The sequence below is a fragment of the Cavia porcellus genome, unplaced genomic scaffold, assembly GCF_034190915.1.
Source record: "Cavia porcellus strain 051 isolate PalLab524CR breed Dunkin Hartley unplaced genomic scaffold, mCavPor4.1 scaffold_3, whole genome shotgun sequence".
Classification (NCBI taxonomy): domain Eukaryota; kingdom Metazoa; phylum Chordata; class Mammalia; order Rodentia; family Caviidae; genus Cavia; species Cavia porcellus.
In genome coordinates this window covers 111,849,855-111,865,699 of record NW_026947486.1, presented here as the reverse complement: position 1 = coordinate 111,865,699, position 15,845 = coordinate 111,849,855, and the positions used below count along the sequence as shown (strand labels likewise).

The window sequence follows — 15,845 nt, the reverse complement described above, 5'->3', positions numbered from 1 at the left end:
TAGTCATCTGAGTGCCTCATTGCTCTGTAGATGTCTCGTGTCCCTGAACTCTGCTACCTTCTATAGCTTTAGGTTATGAGGATGTCCTATGAAATCATACAAAAAAAAACACACACACACATCTAGATGAATGAGTTACCTATACCAGTGCAATCCAATAAAACGTTCAGTTGTGATGAAAATACACATATCTACACTACCCTAGTAAGTAATTGAAAATACATTAGCATGACTGGAGGACCTGAATGTTTTATTTTATTTCATTTTCATTAGTGTACATTTAAACAGCAACATTTGACTAGTTACTACAAATTTGACCACTGTAGATCTATAGCAGTACTATTTAAGGTAACCACCTAAATTTAAACTTATTGGTACGTGTTTGTAATACACAATGTTTACACTCTTTGTGTGGAGTAGGTACATGTGCATAACACTCTACACTCCTTTTTTCATCCCCTTTCTCTTCCTTTCCTCCTCTCTCCACCTATCTCTTGATCCCCCTATTTTCATCTTCTTCCCTTCCTCTTACTCCCCTTTTGTCTCTTGACTACCTTACCCTTTGCAAAAGACCTATCTCCCTATTTCCTACCTTCTATCTTCTATTTTTCTCTTTATTTATACTTCATTTCTCATATTAAGAGAAATCATGAGATAAGATAGTGTTCTTCATCAACTAAATTTAAGATCTATCAACATTGTAGTAAAAGGTGAATACCAAAACATTGTATGTGGTAGCCACTTAGATTCTGTTCTCTTCTTCCAACAATGTAAGGATTGATACAGAAAACTGGGAGGAAATTTCCCCTTCAGTGCTCTGGAATGTGTGAACACGCATTTCTCAGATTCTGTGAACTGATAAAATTTAACTCAATTTCAAACCATAGCTTTGGAAATAAGAGTATATGCCATGCCTTTACCTGATGCTCCATTATGTGATATATTTATATCACATACATGCTGCAATGAAAGAGAACACCTCACCCAGGGGTCATTTATAGCATAAGATACTCTTACGATATTGGCGAGAACTGGCAGCACCATGGGTGACAAATATATCGCCTGCATCTAAATGATGCGGGAAGTGCTGTAGAGCGGCAAGCATCTGAACTTTTGAACTTTGAAGAGCACAGTGTTTTCCAAAGCACATGCATATCATCACTGCATGAACCCATGTCAAGAAAAGACCACTGCTTTTGCAGAAAATATTCTATGTGGCTAGGCTCAATCATACTGTTTGCAATAATTATGATTTTATTTTTTTCTTTCTTTCTGCATCTCCCTGCATCTGACTAACATAACTGACAGTGACTATTACATTCTAAATCTATAATAAAGTGTTTTTAAATAAAATAACCTCAAAAGAAATAGTGGGACATTTGAAGTTTCAAAGACCAACCGAGAAAGTTGAGTTTTGATAGTCAACTTTATGGCCCTGAAAAAGACTAATAACAATATTTCACTGCATTTAATATGACAAAGACACTTTTGTTGGTTAGTCTGAAAAGTACAGGCATTTGAGAATCGTTTTGAAAATTCTTAAAAGGAAAGGTAATTCTGTTATAGTTGGTGCTCCAAGGAATCTTAACACATACGTATGGGTCAGGCATCTTGGCACTGCAAATGCATTTTTCTCTCATTTTATCCTTAATTACCTAGTTTGTAATGAGCAGTGTTACAATATTGTGTGCGTATGCACTTCCCTTTGTTTTAACATAACAAGTTCTTTTCATTAATATGCCTCTTTCTCAAAGGAATAAAAAGGAAACTAACTTATCCTTATTCTGGTTGAAAACAGATAGCAATGCATAATGCTGCCTTTGCCCTAGACTTGAGTGTCCTTCTCTTAACATTGGTGAGGACAGTCAAGAGACTTCACGGACAGGCAGTGACAATCTGGTTCAAAGAAGTGGCTACAGCAATGGGAATCTGAAGAAAAAGGATGGAAGTGGATTAACAAAAAGAGAGGAAGGGTTTGAGGAAGTTGAACGTATAGGCACTGAAGGGGGAAATTCTAAAATACAGAAAATAGATAAAGAAAATAAAAACAACTATTTTGCCAGCACTGTCCTGTCTGTCTCTCTTACCACAGTATATCTCCGAAAGCATGAGCTGAATGAATGTTTTTTTTTTTTTTTCATTTGCTCCTTCCTAGTCCTCTACCACAGTGATTCCAACACTGCTGTGGGAATATGGGGCAAAAATATTAGTGGATGCATGGATGAATGGATGGATCAATAGTTGAAGGAAAAAAAGAAGTAAGAAATAAAGAGGAGGAGAAGGATAGAAGAAATAGGAAAAGTCATAGGGAATCCCTAGTACAGGCAAGCATCCTATGCTCTGATTCGGTTTGAAAGGGAAGGGATAGCAGCTTGCCTGGTGTCAGCCCTCTCCCGGGAGTGGCTGTTAGCATGCAGTGCATACACAAGATGCTCAGGATGGAGAGTGTGGCTCCCCTCATCACTCAGTTTGTGAGTACCATTTACTTTGCTGGGGCAAACTCAGAGGAAAAGGAGAAGAAATATAGTATCTTACAGTGATGTGCTGTCTCTTACAACAGATTAAATGAAATTTTACCTATTCCTAACTACCATTTATGCTGCCCCACTTCCTTACTGTAAAAAAGTCTGTATGAACACCTATAGTAGCAGAGGTTTACTACCTCCTTAATTTATTTCTAGTGGAATCCTTTGCATTTGAAGAGAGCTTGAATCAAAACATCTTTCTTCACAACTTCTGTCCTTTAATGTTATCCCTTGCACCCAGTCCCATAGTTTAGTCTGCCTTCTATATGAAAACAATTCTTCATTAATATTCTGGCAGGAAACAGATGGCATACTGAAACATATAATTAAAGAATTCAATGACGTGACTATTTATAAACAAGGGAATGGAAAGGGAGTTGAAGGATCTGGGGGCTAGCAAGTTGCTGCCAGGGCAAGAGGGGGGTTCCAGAGGAAGAAGTAAATAAAAAAGAAAGAAGCCCAACAGGAGCTATGATATTCAGGAGAATGGCACAGCCACTGCCAAGCCTAAACTCAGCTACGGGGATGAAAGGAAATACAAATTGTGACTTTTCCCTCTTATTATGTCTTGTTGGTGTCTTCCATTGCCTGAACCCAAATAAAACCCAGAGAGTAAGAGAGTGGAGAGGCTGGAGAAGAAATTTTGAAGAGCATAAACTACTTAGCGTATTTGAAGTTTGAACCTCTGATCTCTCAGCATTTCATCCAAACAAGCACCTTCAGTTGCTCTGTTCTGTTCAGTAGATGAATGTGAATCTATTCGCCAATTCAGATGCCTGTTGACCTAACATGTCAGTACAAGGGAGCTACTATGTCAGCTCTCCAAGTCTAAGTAACACAACTCTGAGGTCATTTACCTTGATTTAGTTAATCAAGAAATACTTGATTAACCTGCAGTTAAACTACACAACAGAGTCATCCTTTATGATAATTGCTATTCAAATGCTTCTACCTATCAGCCCTGTTATTCAGGGATAACCATTGTCTCACATATGCTTTAAGCATATAGCATGCTTTTTGGACCCAAGAGGACAAGACTGAGCATTCATCTATTTAATATTTCATTCAGACAATCGCCTCAAGTTGTAGCTTTCTGGAGTATTCTTACAAATAAAATCAGATTCTTAATTAAAGAAAATTTAGATATCGTCTAGTACTATGCTGATATTCTGTGTCAGGAAAAGTCTAGGACACCCCAACTGAGAGCTTGATCAAGTTTATAGCTGAGTAGGATTGGAGCCTTTTGGCTTCTGATCTTGACCCCAAAGAGCACTGATCTAGAATCATGGAGCATTTTACTTTATTTTGTGTGTTTATTTTCTTCAAACACAGAAAAATATATATTCTTATTTACTTAGTAACATTGTCTTTCGGAATCATGTTCATCTGCTATTTGTCTGATGATAGTGGTCTCTCAAACTATTAGGTAGCTGGCAATTTCTTGTAGCCAAAGAACTTGTTGAGGTATTCTGCTCTAAAAATGGAAGCCTAAAATACTGGTTGAAGAAGTCTGAATATGGGCTCTCAACCTCTGGAAGCAATATTGCCAAGTTACAGTTCAATAAATAATGATAATAATAATCAGAATTACGCTGTTGAAGGATTTTAAGAAAATCCCATTCCTACAATTTTGTAAAAGCCCAACAAAACTCAAGTCATTTAAAATTCGCAGCCATTGGCTCATTGAAGCCACAAGTTCAACTTTCTTCTGACCTAATCATGTACTTTGAAATATGAAACCTTTATCCATAGAAAATTATTAAAAAGTAACACCTAAAAACCAAAAGACAAAACAACACACAAAAATGATGGGCCATGGAAATCAGTAGAGAGATTCCTCACAGACTAAAAATACCCAAATAATTCCTTCCAAGCCACCTCCCAGAAACAGTTACAGATGTCATAGGACAGTGATACACGTATTCTTGTGTTTATAGCAGCACAACGTACAATACCTAAAATTTGGAGGTGACCTATCCATCCATCAACAGATGAATGGATAATGTATATTATTTATATATAAGGGAGTGCTACTCTACCTTAAGGATAAATTTGAGTGATTTGTAGATAAAAAGATATACTTTGAGAACATACTATTCCAAGAAATAAACCAGGCACACAAGTTCAAATATCACATAGCCTATCTTATACAAGAAACCTTAGGTAGAAATAAAGGCAAAATAAGATATAGATAATAAGAAATAGGAATACAAGTCTTTTGTAAAAGGAATGTGACCAAAAGACATATCAGCGAGATAGGGGAGGGAACAAGAAAGTAAAAACAATTGAGATGTATTATGCATATGTATCAACTCCCCAAAAGAAATGTAATCATTATGGGGAGGAAATATGAATTAATAAAATTAACTTTTAAATAATATTTACATAGAAATAAATAAATAGCAATTTCTGCACCTATTTGATCTTATTTTTAAAAAGGCAGGCCTTTAGTTCTTGAGTTATTAAATCTTCTGCTTTGGTTATCACTTTTTTTGGCTCAGATTATAATGTTTTTTAAAAAAATTAGTACATATTTGCAGTACATAATCATTATATTTATGATGGGGAGTGGGTACATTTTCCTTTGACTAACTTTTTATTTTGAGTACTAGTGGGCACTAAACCAGGTCATACTGGGTGACATCCCCAGCCCTTGAAATACAGTCTCACTAAATTGCTAAGTTGCTCAGGCTAAGCTCCAACTTAAAACCCTCCTGCCTCAGCTTTTCAATGTAGTGGGATTGCAGTAGTGCATGATAATCCCTGGCCGTGCTGCCTACCTTAACATCATGCTCTTGGATTTCATCAAAGCTCAGTACACAAAATGACAATGAATTATTTTATAGTAAGAAGAATTGAAGATGCTTCCATTTGCTGTGCAATATCTCCTGCATATGGAGCCATTAGATAAATTATTTTTGTATATAATATTTACCTTAGTCACTTTTCGCTCAATCATAACCCCAGGATGAATTTAATAAACTAGGTATAGTTTGCCCCCATAAAGAAAGTACGTTTTCTTTGTATCCAATCATAGAAATTGTGTTACCCATTGTTTCCTTTTATTACCTTGCCTCTCATTTATATCCTTGAAGCACATATTCAGCCTCAATCATTACTGTATTTGCATTAATGAGATACTCCTCAGTGTAACTCCTTCCTCATCAGCCTCTATAAATTCTTAGTCTTTTTATAAGCATATTAAAAGTCACCACAAATCATCTTTGTAAGCAAGAGGTATAAATATCACAAATCTTCTAATCACTATCGATAATGGAGATGAAATGACACCTTTGAAGAGACTGTCCTAGAATCCACACTGGGTTTAGTCAATGTTGGGTGTTTCTAAACAATACAATCTGTTCTGAAGGGTCGTCTCAAAATTCAGAGAAAAATAATAAATATTTTATTATCATTTGACTGGACACAAATTCCCTCAGGTACTTTCACAAGCCATAATTACCAGAAATGAATTAGAGTCCAGTTGTGTCAATTTAAAGAAGGTACACTTCAGAATAGAAACAGGTTACCAGGATCCTCATGAGAAAGGTGATGGTAACTGATTGGAAAAGCAGGATTCTACCATGTTCTAGTGTGTTTTAAGTGACATAAACATATGAAAACCAGAGATCATGTAATTCATAGCTTTCATATTTTTACTCACATTAAATTTATTTGTATGTTTTAGATAAACACAATCATCACATTCATCATAGGGAATTGGTACCTGTACATAATGTATACCACTTCTTTTTTTCTCCAATCCCCTCCTGTCCTCTTAATGCCCCTTTACCTCATTTATGAAGATTTTGTTCCCATTTTTCCTTCTATTCTCTTTTTCCCCTTTCCAGTTCTTCCTTTCCCCCCTCTTCCCTTGTTTCCCTTCCCATTTGAATATATTCATCACATTTTCTAATACCTATTATATATTTTAGACTCTAGTTAAACTTTCAGTTTCTCACAACAGAGAAACAATATGCTCTTTAAACTTGTGTTTCTTATTTATTTCACTTAAGAGTATGGTCTCAAGGGGCATCCATTTATCTAGAAATGTATCAAACTGAATCCTGCTTTATGACACTGTAGCACTCCACTGTATTTTTAAAAATTATTGTACTCCATTGTATTAAAAAATCTTCTTTATTCATTTGTTGATGGGCATATGGGCTGTTTCCTACATTTAGCTATTACAAACTGTGTCATTATAAACATGGGTGTACGTATATAGCTATGGTTTGCTATCTTTAACTTTTTCTAGGTGATACTAAGAGTGGGAATAGTTGAGTCCAATGGAACCTTAGTTTTAGAGTTTTGGAAATTCTCCACACTGATTTTCAAAGTGACTATACCAGTCTACACTACAACCAACAGTGGACAAGTGTTCGTTTGCCGTGGCAGCCTGTGCAGCATTTGTTATTGGTTGATTATTTGATGATAGCAATTCTTTCTGGAGTGAAAAGGAATCTCAGTGTTACTTCATTGGCATCTCTTGAATGACCAGTGATATTGAACCTTTTTTCATATGCCCTTTATTCTTCAATTGAGAAGTGTCTACTCATTTTGATGTCCATTTTTTGAAAGTGTCTTTAAATTTGGAGGATATGTTGTGGTTTTTTTGTTTGTTTGTTTGTTTTTTTTAGTCCTTTATATGTTCTAGATGTCAGTCCTTTGAGGAAGAACTGGAAAAATATTCCAATTCTGTGGATTGTCTCTTCATTTTGTTGGTGGTTACTTTTGCCATAAAAAGCCTTTTTAATAAGATAAGAACATAGTTGATTATAATATTTCCAGTGCAGATGGAATTTTGTCAGTAATGTCTTGGTCTACACCTATGTCTTCAGGAGTTCTACCTACTCTATGTTGTAGTAGATTTAGTGTTACTGCTTTAATATTTGGGTCTTTGTTCCACTTCCATTTTAGTGCATGATGAGAGATATACATCTAGTTTTAATCTTCAACATGTGGAAAGCCAGTTTTTCCAGCATCATTTATTGAAGATACTTTCTTCTAGTGAATGTATCTGGCCCCTTTGTCAAAGATAAGGTGCTGTGATTTATGTTTGCATGGCCTCCCAAACCTTATGCAGATTGTGATTGATTCATTGTCTAGCCCTGGGATTGTTAGGGTGAGTGCTGCCTTCACCCTGGAGTGGAGAGCTGGAAAACACTATAAGGGAGGAAAGGAGACATGCTTTTCCTTTTTTACCCTGTTCACTTTTGTCATTTGCAGCCATCATGAACAGTTGCCCTGGTGCCATAGCTCCCTGAGTTGGAGAGAGCTGATGATGGACTGAAATTTCCACACATTGTAAGCTAAAGAAACCTTTTCTTCCTTCATTTGAAGTGCCAGGTAGAAAATAAACCAAGACGGAATTTGTTTCCAACGGAGTGGACTTGTTGCTGTGACTATACCTGAGCATGTGGTTCAAGAAATTTGGAAAGAGTTATGGGAAGAGTTTGGTGATATTGCCTGAAAGAGTGGTGATGAAACACCTTATGCTGTTCTGCAAGGGAGATTCTGGTCAGAGCTCAGGATACCAGAAGGTTAATAGAAAGCCTGCTGGTAAAGACTAGATCCGGGAGGTTTCTGCTGGACAGGACTGCATTGGTTGTTGGACTCCAGTTGATGTATGTTTGGCTTGGAAGAAAGTCTGTCTGCATTTTTCTTGTGTCCAGAGACTACCTGAGACTAAGAATAATAGAAGGAAACTGATTAAGCTGGCAGAAGAAATTTCAAGGCAGTCAAGTGTTGGGGTGGTGGCATGGCTATTGTTGGGGTCTTTTAGCCAGATTTATGTTGTAAATAAAGAGCAAAGAACCCATCAGGCTGACTTAAAATGTTATGACTTGGGCCAGAAAGATGTGGATTCTAAAGATACAGTGGAGATCTCAATTTCTGAAAAGGAACAGGAAAACAAAACAAAAAAAGATGCCCTGCAGGCATCACAGGAAGAGGCAGCAGGCCTCCACCCTTTTCAGCCTCAAAACTACAAAAGTGTAAGACTTTGCATGGAGGAGAAAGTTGCAATATAAGCCACACAAGTTTCTAAAATGGAGGTGGCCACACCAAGTTCCAGAATAGTGGCAGCATAGAGAAGCTGTTCCTCATAGGTTCAGAGTGCTCACAGATCCAGGCACTTGACCCCTATAGCCAAGAAAAAGGAAAGACTGGATACTGCTCCAGCTTGCAGCAGACCTTGGCAGCATCCACATAAGTGCTGGTTTTAGGCACATGGAGGACAAGCTCTGAGGTTAAAAATGTTTCTGCCCTTATTTCAGAGGGCCTTGGAGACCAGACAGTGTACCCTTGAGAGGGTAGAATGTGAATCTGTGAGTGTGAAGTCAAAGGTGCAATGGAAAACTGAGAAGTTTAAAAAGGCCAGGAGAGTGGATCGATCATCTAAGGAAAGCTGCAAGGATTGAGCAGAGCAGGCCTAAGAGAGAAGCCATGGAAGCACGAATCACAGGAAGTACCATAGTGGTAGAGTCACCCAAGCATTTTTGAAGCTCACCACCAGATTTCTTCAGATGCTGGATGTGGAACTCCAGGGCTTAATGTTTGCCCTGCTGGATTTTGGACTTGTTTTGGTTCCAATCTTTTGTATTCCATTTGTACTTTTTTAAGTGGTAATGTTTATTTTTTATGATTGTATTTTGGAAGTGTTTAACTTTGTTTTCATTTGTATGGGGGGTTACAAATGATTTTGCCTTATATCTTGGAAGAAACTTGGGACTTAAAGTTTTCTGCATTGATGAAACTGTTAGGACTTTGACAGCTCTTGGAGATTGACTAAATGTCTTTTATATAGAGGATGCACGTAAATCTTTGGGGGGGCAGAGGTAGAATGTTATAGTTTGTGTTTGGATGGCTCCCCAAGCCTCATGCAGTTATGGAGGCAGCAGAGTCTAGTGTTTGTGAATGTTTCATTGTCTAGTGCTGGGATTGGTGTTGTGAGTGCTGCATAGATCCAGGGGCCAAGAGCCGGCACACACTATATAAGGGAGGGAAGGGGACACGCTTTTCCATTTTTACCCTGTTTGCTCTTGTCACTTGCAGCCACCATGAATGGTTGCTCTAGTGCCATGCCACCCTGCCTTGGAGCCAGCTGATGATGGCCCGCAACCTCCACAAACTAAGCTAAATAAACCTTTCCTTTCTTCATTTAGGGTGCCACATATTTTGCCTCAGCAACAAGACATAAAGTGACTGAATTTTTGGAATTGTATCTGCATTTCATAATCTGTTCCATTGATCCTTGAGTCTTATTTTTGCCAGTACTATGCTGTTTTAATCATAGCAGCATTGTATAATTTCAAGTAAGTGATACTCTAAACCTTGCCTTTGTTGCAAAGTGTTGCTCTTGGTTTTCTAGTTCTATTCTGACTCCAAGTGAATTTTAGGATTTCTTTCTCTAACTCTGTGAGAAATACTATTGATATTTTGATGGGGATTGCATTAAATCTATATATTGATGTTGGGAATATGGCTATTTTCACTATATTAGCTCCTCCTACGCAAGCATAAGTTATATCATTCCATTTTCTGACATACTCTTTGACCTTCTCTTTCATCTCCTTATTTGGAGTACTATAGATTTCAAAGTTGAAATCTTACTTCTTTTATTAGATAGATTTCTAGGTATTTCTTTTGTTGGATTATTTGTTTTTGGATGCTATTGTGTAAGGTGTTGTTTTATAATTTCTTTCTCAGTGAGTTTATTATTTATTTACAGGAATGCTTCTGCTATATGATTGAATTTAGTTATTAAATGTATAAGTTGGGCTTTTGAGGCCTTTGTAGAGTATAATGCCATCTGCAAGTTATGATAATTTTTTCTATCCTTTTTCATTTTATTTCTTTCTTTTGTGTAATTTCTCTAGCAAGCTTTTCCAGAGATATAGTGAATAAGAATGGTGACAATGGACATCCTTGTCTTGTTCTTCATTTCAGAAGAAAAGCATTCAGATTTTGTCCATTTAGCATGATGTTGGCTGCTATTTCATCACAGAAGCTTTTATCAGATTCAGATAAAGATTATCTACTCCAATTTTCTGTTAATTTTTTCATGAATGGGCTTTGTCAAATGTTTTTTACACATCTACTTAGATGATTGTATGGTTTTGTCTTTAGCTGTGTTATTACGGTATATTCAACTTCCTAATTTGTCTATGTTGAGCCATCCCTGCATCCCTGGGATGAAGCCTACTTGGTCATAGTGTATAATCTTATTGATCACTTGCTGCATTCTGTTTGCTAGTATCTTATTGAGGAGTTTTGCATCTTTTTTTTTAATGGAGATTGCCCTATAGTTCTCTTTTTTTGATTCCTTCTCTGGTTTTGGAATCAGGATTTAATTTGGGAATATCACTTCCCTGTCAATTGCATTAAAAGCTTTGAAAAGAAGCAACCTTGGATCTTCTCTAAATTTCTTGTAGAATTTGGCAGTGAATCCATGAGCACCTGAGATTTTCTGTGTTGGTAGATTTTTAATTGCATCTTTAATTTCATTGATTGATATTGGTTTATTCAGAATTTTTATTTCTACTTGATTCAACTTTGCTATTTCAAATATATCTAGGTGTGTGTCATTTTTTCCTGTGTTTTCTAACTTATTGGAATACAGATCCTTGAATTAGTTATTGATCTTCTGGATTTCTATAGTATCTGTTATGATTTCACCCTTTTCTTTCCTAGTTGCATAGATTTTGAGTCTTTCCTTTTTTGATAAGGTTTTGTCAATTTTACTTAATCTTACAGAGAACCAACTCTTTAATTCATTCTTTATATTGTTTTCTTAGTCTCGATTGCATTAATTTCTGCTCAGATCTTTAGAATTTCCTCCCTCATATGAGCTTTGGGCTTGACTTTTTTTCCCCTAGAAACATGAGGTTCAACATTATGCTGTTTATTTGAACTCACTCTGGTTTTCTGATATGGGAAATCACCACTATAAATTTCCTTTTAGCATTACTTTCATTGTGTGTTCTATGTTGTGCTGTGTTATATTGATGTTATTTAGCTACTGTCTATTATCTTCTTTAATTTCATCTGTGACTCAGTGGTTGTTCAGGAGGGTGTTATTTATTTTCCATATTTTTATGCAGTTTTTGTAGTTTCTTTTGCCATCAACTTTGGATTTCATTGCACTATGGCCTAATAATATGCATACGATAATTTCATTTACTTTATTATGTAAGCATGTTCCATGAGCTAGTATGTGACAGTATCTTTTGTACAACTTTCCAGTTGCACATGAAAAGATTACATATTCTAATATTTTGGGAGGAACATTCTGTAGATATCTACTAAGTCTATTTGTTCAAAAATCTAGTCCAGTTCTAATGTTTCTTTATTGATCCTTGGTCCAGCTGTCCTATTTGTGACAGTGCAGAACTAAGATCATCCATTGTAGTTATATTAGTATTTATTTGATTTTTCATGCCCATCAATATTGTTTTATACACTGGATGTGCTGGTATTTGGTACACCTATTTTTATGATTATTATCTCTTCCTCTTGAATTGTTCCCTGAATAGGTATGCAGTGACCTTGTTTGTCTATTGATCAATCATGTCTTGAAATTCATTTTGTTTGCAAATAGAACAGCTAGCCCCATTTTGTGTTCCCATCACATGGAATGTTTTCCATGCTTTGATTTTTTCAGTCTGTAAATTTGCTCTGGAGTTAAATGTGTTTCTTGTGCATAGCACATTTTTGGATCTTGTTTCATGATTTATTTACCAGTATGTTTCTTTTGATTTGTGTAGTGAGGCCCCGATGCTTGTTGTGTCTAGATGTCTTTCCCCAAGTCTCATGCAGTCATAAGTGAGGCTTTTTCAAAAGTGGCTGGATTTAGAATGTGCGAGACTTGGATTATTTTATGGTTCTATGCTACAATTAAAGCACTACGATTATGGGTGTGAGTGCTGTCTGTCCTTAAGGTATAAGATAAGAGGACAGAAAGAGATGTGGTTCTCTTGTTGCTCTGCTACTTTTTCCCCATCATGAACTGTTTTTCCACTGTGAAGCCTATCCACCATGCCATACTCTGCCATGGAGCCACCAATTATGAACTGAAACCTTCCCGATCTGTGAGCTAAATAAATCTTTACTCCTTTAACTTTAGGTGTTGGGTGTTTTGTCTCATCAACAAGAAAAGTAACTAAGACACAAGTCATAACTGATGTGTATTGACTTATCTTTGTCATGGTATTTTCCTGTTATTAGTTCTCTTTCTTTCCCCCTATTTAATTGCTTGCCTTATCTGGTGGAGTCACTCGGCTACAGTTGAAGGAATTTTAGTCTTTCTTCTATCTTTCTAGATTATCCTTCAAAACATTTTGGAGTGCTTGTTTAGTGGTAAAGTGTTTTTTCAGATGTTTCTTATCATGAAAGTATCTATTTCTCGGTCAATTTTGAGAGCGTTTTACACATTACATCAATTGGTGTTGGAGGTTATTTTCTTTTATGGCTTCAAATAACTGAAGCTCTCCTTGACTTAAGGGTTTGTGTTGAGAACACTACTGTGATTCTGTTGGACTTTCCTTTATAGTTGATATTATAGTTAGGGTTTGCAAGGGAAAAGATTTAATAGAGAACCCATAACTTATAGAATTGTTTTATAATATTCAACTGAAGTGTCAAATGCAAAAGAATGCAGGAGAACCACCACACACTAGATATCCAAAAAACCTAGTTAAGGACCTAATTCCCATGGCAATGTCCACTGTAAGTCATTTGGAAGCTTAAATCCCACAGAAATGTATTTTGTTAGTCTATATTAAGGATCTACATAGGGAAGGCCCAGAATTCAGTGGTGGAAGCTAGACCAGTGAGATGAAGGATCTGTACCAGGAGGCTGAGGGATCTAAACTGGAGACAGGTAGCAACACTCATGGTAAGGACCAGAGCTCCCTTGAAAAAACCACAGCCATCCTCAGCAACAATGAGAACCAAGCTTCTCAGATGATGAGACCAATTGAGTTTATATCACAAAAGCCAGCATGACAAGCTTCTCCAGGAGGATCAATAGCACACATTCCCCCCCCCCAGTTGTCCTTTTATGCTGTTGGCAATGATACTCACGTAGGCCTTCCACACCCAGAAGCATGCTGATTCAGTTCAACTGGGTGTTAAAAGTTGCCCATTAGTTGATCTACCACTGGTGAGTTGTTTCTGTTGTCTAATATATTTTAATATTCTGTTCTTGTGTTGAATTTCTGGAATCTTGACTATTCATGCATTGGTGTAGATTTGTTTTTGGCTACTTGTACGGTATATGCCTTACTTCCTTTATGTCAAATACTTTTTCCCTGCTTGAGAAGTTTTCTGTCATGACTTCTGTGAACAGGATTTTGATGTCATTTGCACTATCTCCTGCTTTTTCATTGACTGTAATAAATCATTTGTTATTCTTCTTTGCATCATTTAGCTGCTGTTTGATTGTTTTTTTTGTATTCCCTTGCCATTTTTAACAAATTTTTCATTTCATAATCCCGAACCAGAAACCTGTCTTCTAGATCGGATAGCCTGTCCTCACATTGTCTCATTCTGCTACATATACTCTCAATAGAATTTTTAATCTCCTGAATATCTGTTTGGATTTGTTTCATAGATTTCATTTTTTTCCTATGTTGGGAATTCATAATTTTCATAACTTTTGTAAAGTCTTCTATCTTTAAAACCTGTACCTACTCTATGATCACTACTCACACCCTTCAATATGATTGTCTTCTTTTCATAGGTCTGAGAAATTTTTTAATTTGATTTTTTCTAAAGCATTGTTTATCTGCTTTGTCTCTTTCATTGTTGCCACTTCAGAGAATCCATGTGGATGGCTTTCAGATTTTTCTACCTCATTGCCCTCTACGCATTAGGACAAAATCTGGGATTGCATCTTGCTTCCCTGTTCTCCACTTAGTATTTTTCCATTCAGTTTCTGTGTTGATGCTTGTAAATTGTTTATGGTAGGTAGCTTTATTGCTAGTATCAAGAACCCTCAGGAAATGACTACTTATCAGAAATGCCTTCAAAGTGTAGCCCACTTTTGGCTTTTGAGTCTATTGCAGGATCCTATCTCTTCAATTTACTGGGAATGAGAACCTACTGCCTGTTTGGCCTAGCCACAAGTTCTGTGACAACTGGCCTGTAGTATTGATTATGAATCTCAGGCAACCTCAGGCATATATTATGGTTTGTTTTCCAATGCCCCCCTCCCCTACCTCATGCAATCATGGACATGGCTGAGTCTGGTCTTCGTGATTGGTTCATTGTCTAGCACTGGGATTGGTGGTGTGAGTGCTATACCCACCCAGGAGTGGAGCTGGTATACACTGTAAGGGCAGGAAGAAAGGATGTCTTTCTCTTTGCATTGTTTGTTCTTGCTGTTTTGCAGGGGTCATGAACAACGGCCCTGCCATGCCACCCTGCCATACCACCCTTCCACTGGGAGTCAATTGACTATGGACTGAAAACCCCAACCTGTAAGAAATAAATCTTCTCTTCCCTAACTTTGGACATCAGTTATTTTTTCTCAACAATGAGAGAGAAAAATAACTAAAACAGCATACAAGGAAGAATAACTCTTCACAAATGCATGTAATGCTTGCACAGGGGGCATTCTAATATTCGCTATATTGTTCCAACTTTAGTATATGTGCTGGCAAATCCAGCACAGCTCTCATATTTTACAATCAACATTACTTAGTATGCCTAATAGGAAAGTTCTACTAAAGATTATTCTAACATCAGAAATAGAAAACAAGAGGGAGGTATGGGTGTGCCAGTGATGAGAACATATGTGCATAATAGAAAGACAAAGCATTTATTTTAGACAGTCACTCATTTAAGATTTGTGACTCCACCAGATAGGCAGAGAAACAGAGTCTTGTTCGGATGCTCAGAATAAAGCAACTAAAGAAAACAAATCTCTCCTTGGAAAACTGTGTTTTTTAGATCTATCTTTCCATCTTTCCCAACTAGGCCAATAATCATCCAACAAAAGAAACAAGAGAGACCAAAACAATTCAACAAATAAGTCTGGGAACCAGTGCCATGCACAGACTGCCACTGGACTTGAACAAACAGAGCCCAGCTTCTCCCCATAGGTCAACACCATTCATGGACCAGAGGTAGAAAAAAGAAGACCACACCAGGAAGCAAGCCCAGTCTGGGAACCAGCCCCATGCACAGACCTCTGACGTACTGGAACAGACAGACCCCAGGCCTTTCTAGTGGGTTGGCAAACAAGAAGTACCAATATCCTCTTCTCTCCTTAAGCAACCAGCTTATCTGGAGAAACACAGCCTGTGATGATAGCTA

At 37.0% G+C, this 15,845-nt stretch overlaps 1 non-coding gene across 1 annotated transcript; it reads right to left on the bottom strand.

Annotated features, from left to right (window-relative positions):
* Positions 1 to 15,091: 15,091 nt before the first annotated feature.
* Positions 15,092 to 15,199, bottom strand: LOC111755336 (U6 spliceosomal RNA). The gene has a single exon (XR_002789891.1). It is a non-coding gene; the product is annotated as a U6 spliceosomal RNA (small nuclear RNA).
* Between the last annotated feature and the right edge of the window lie 646 nt (positions 15,200 to 15,845).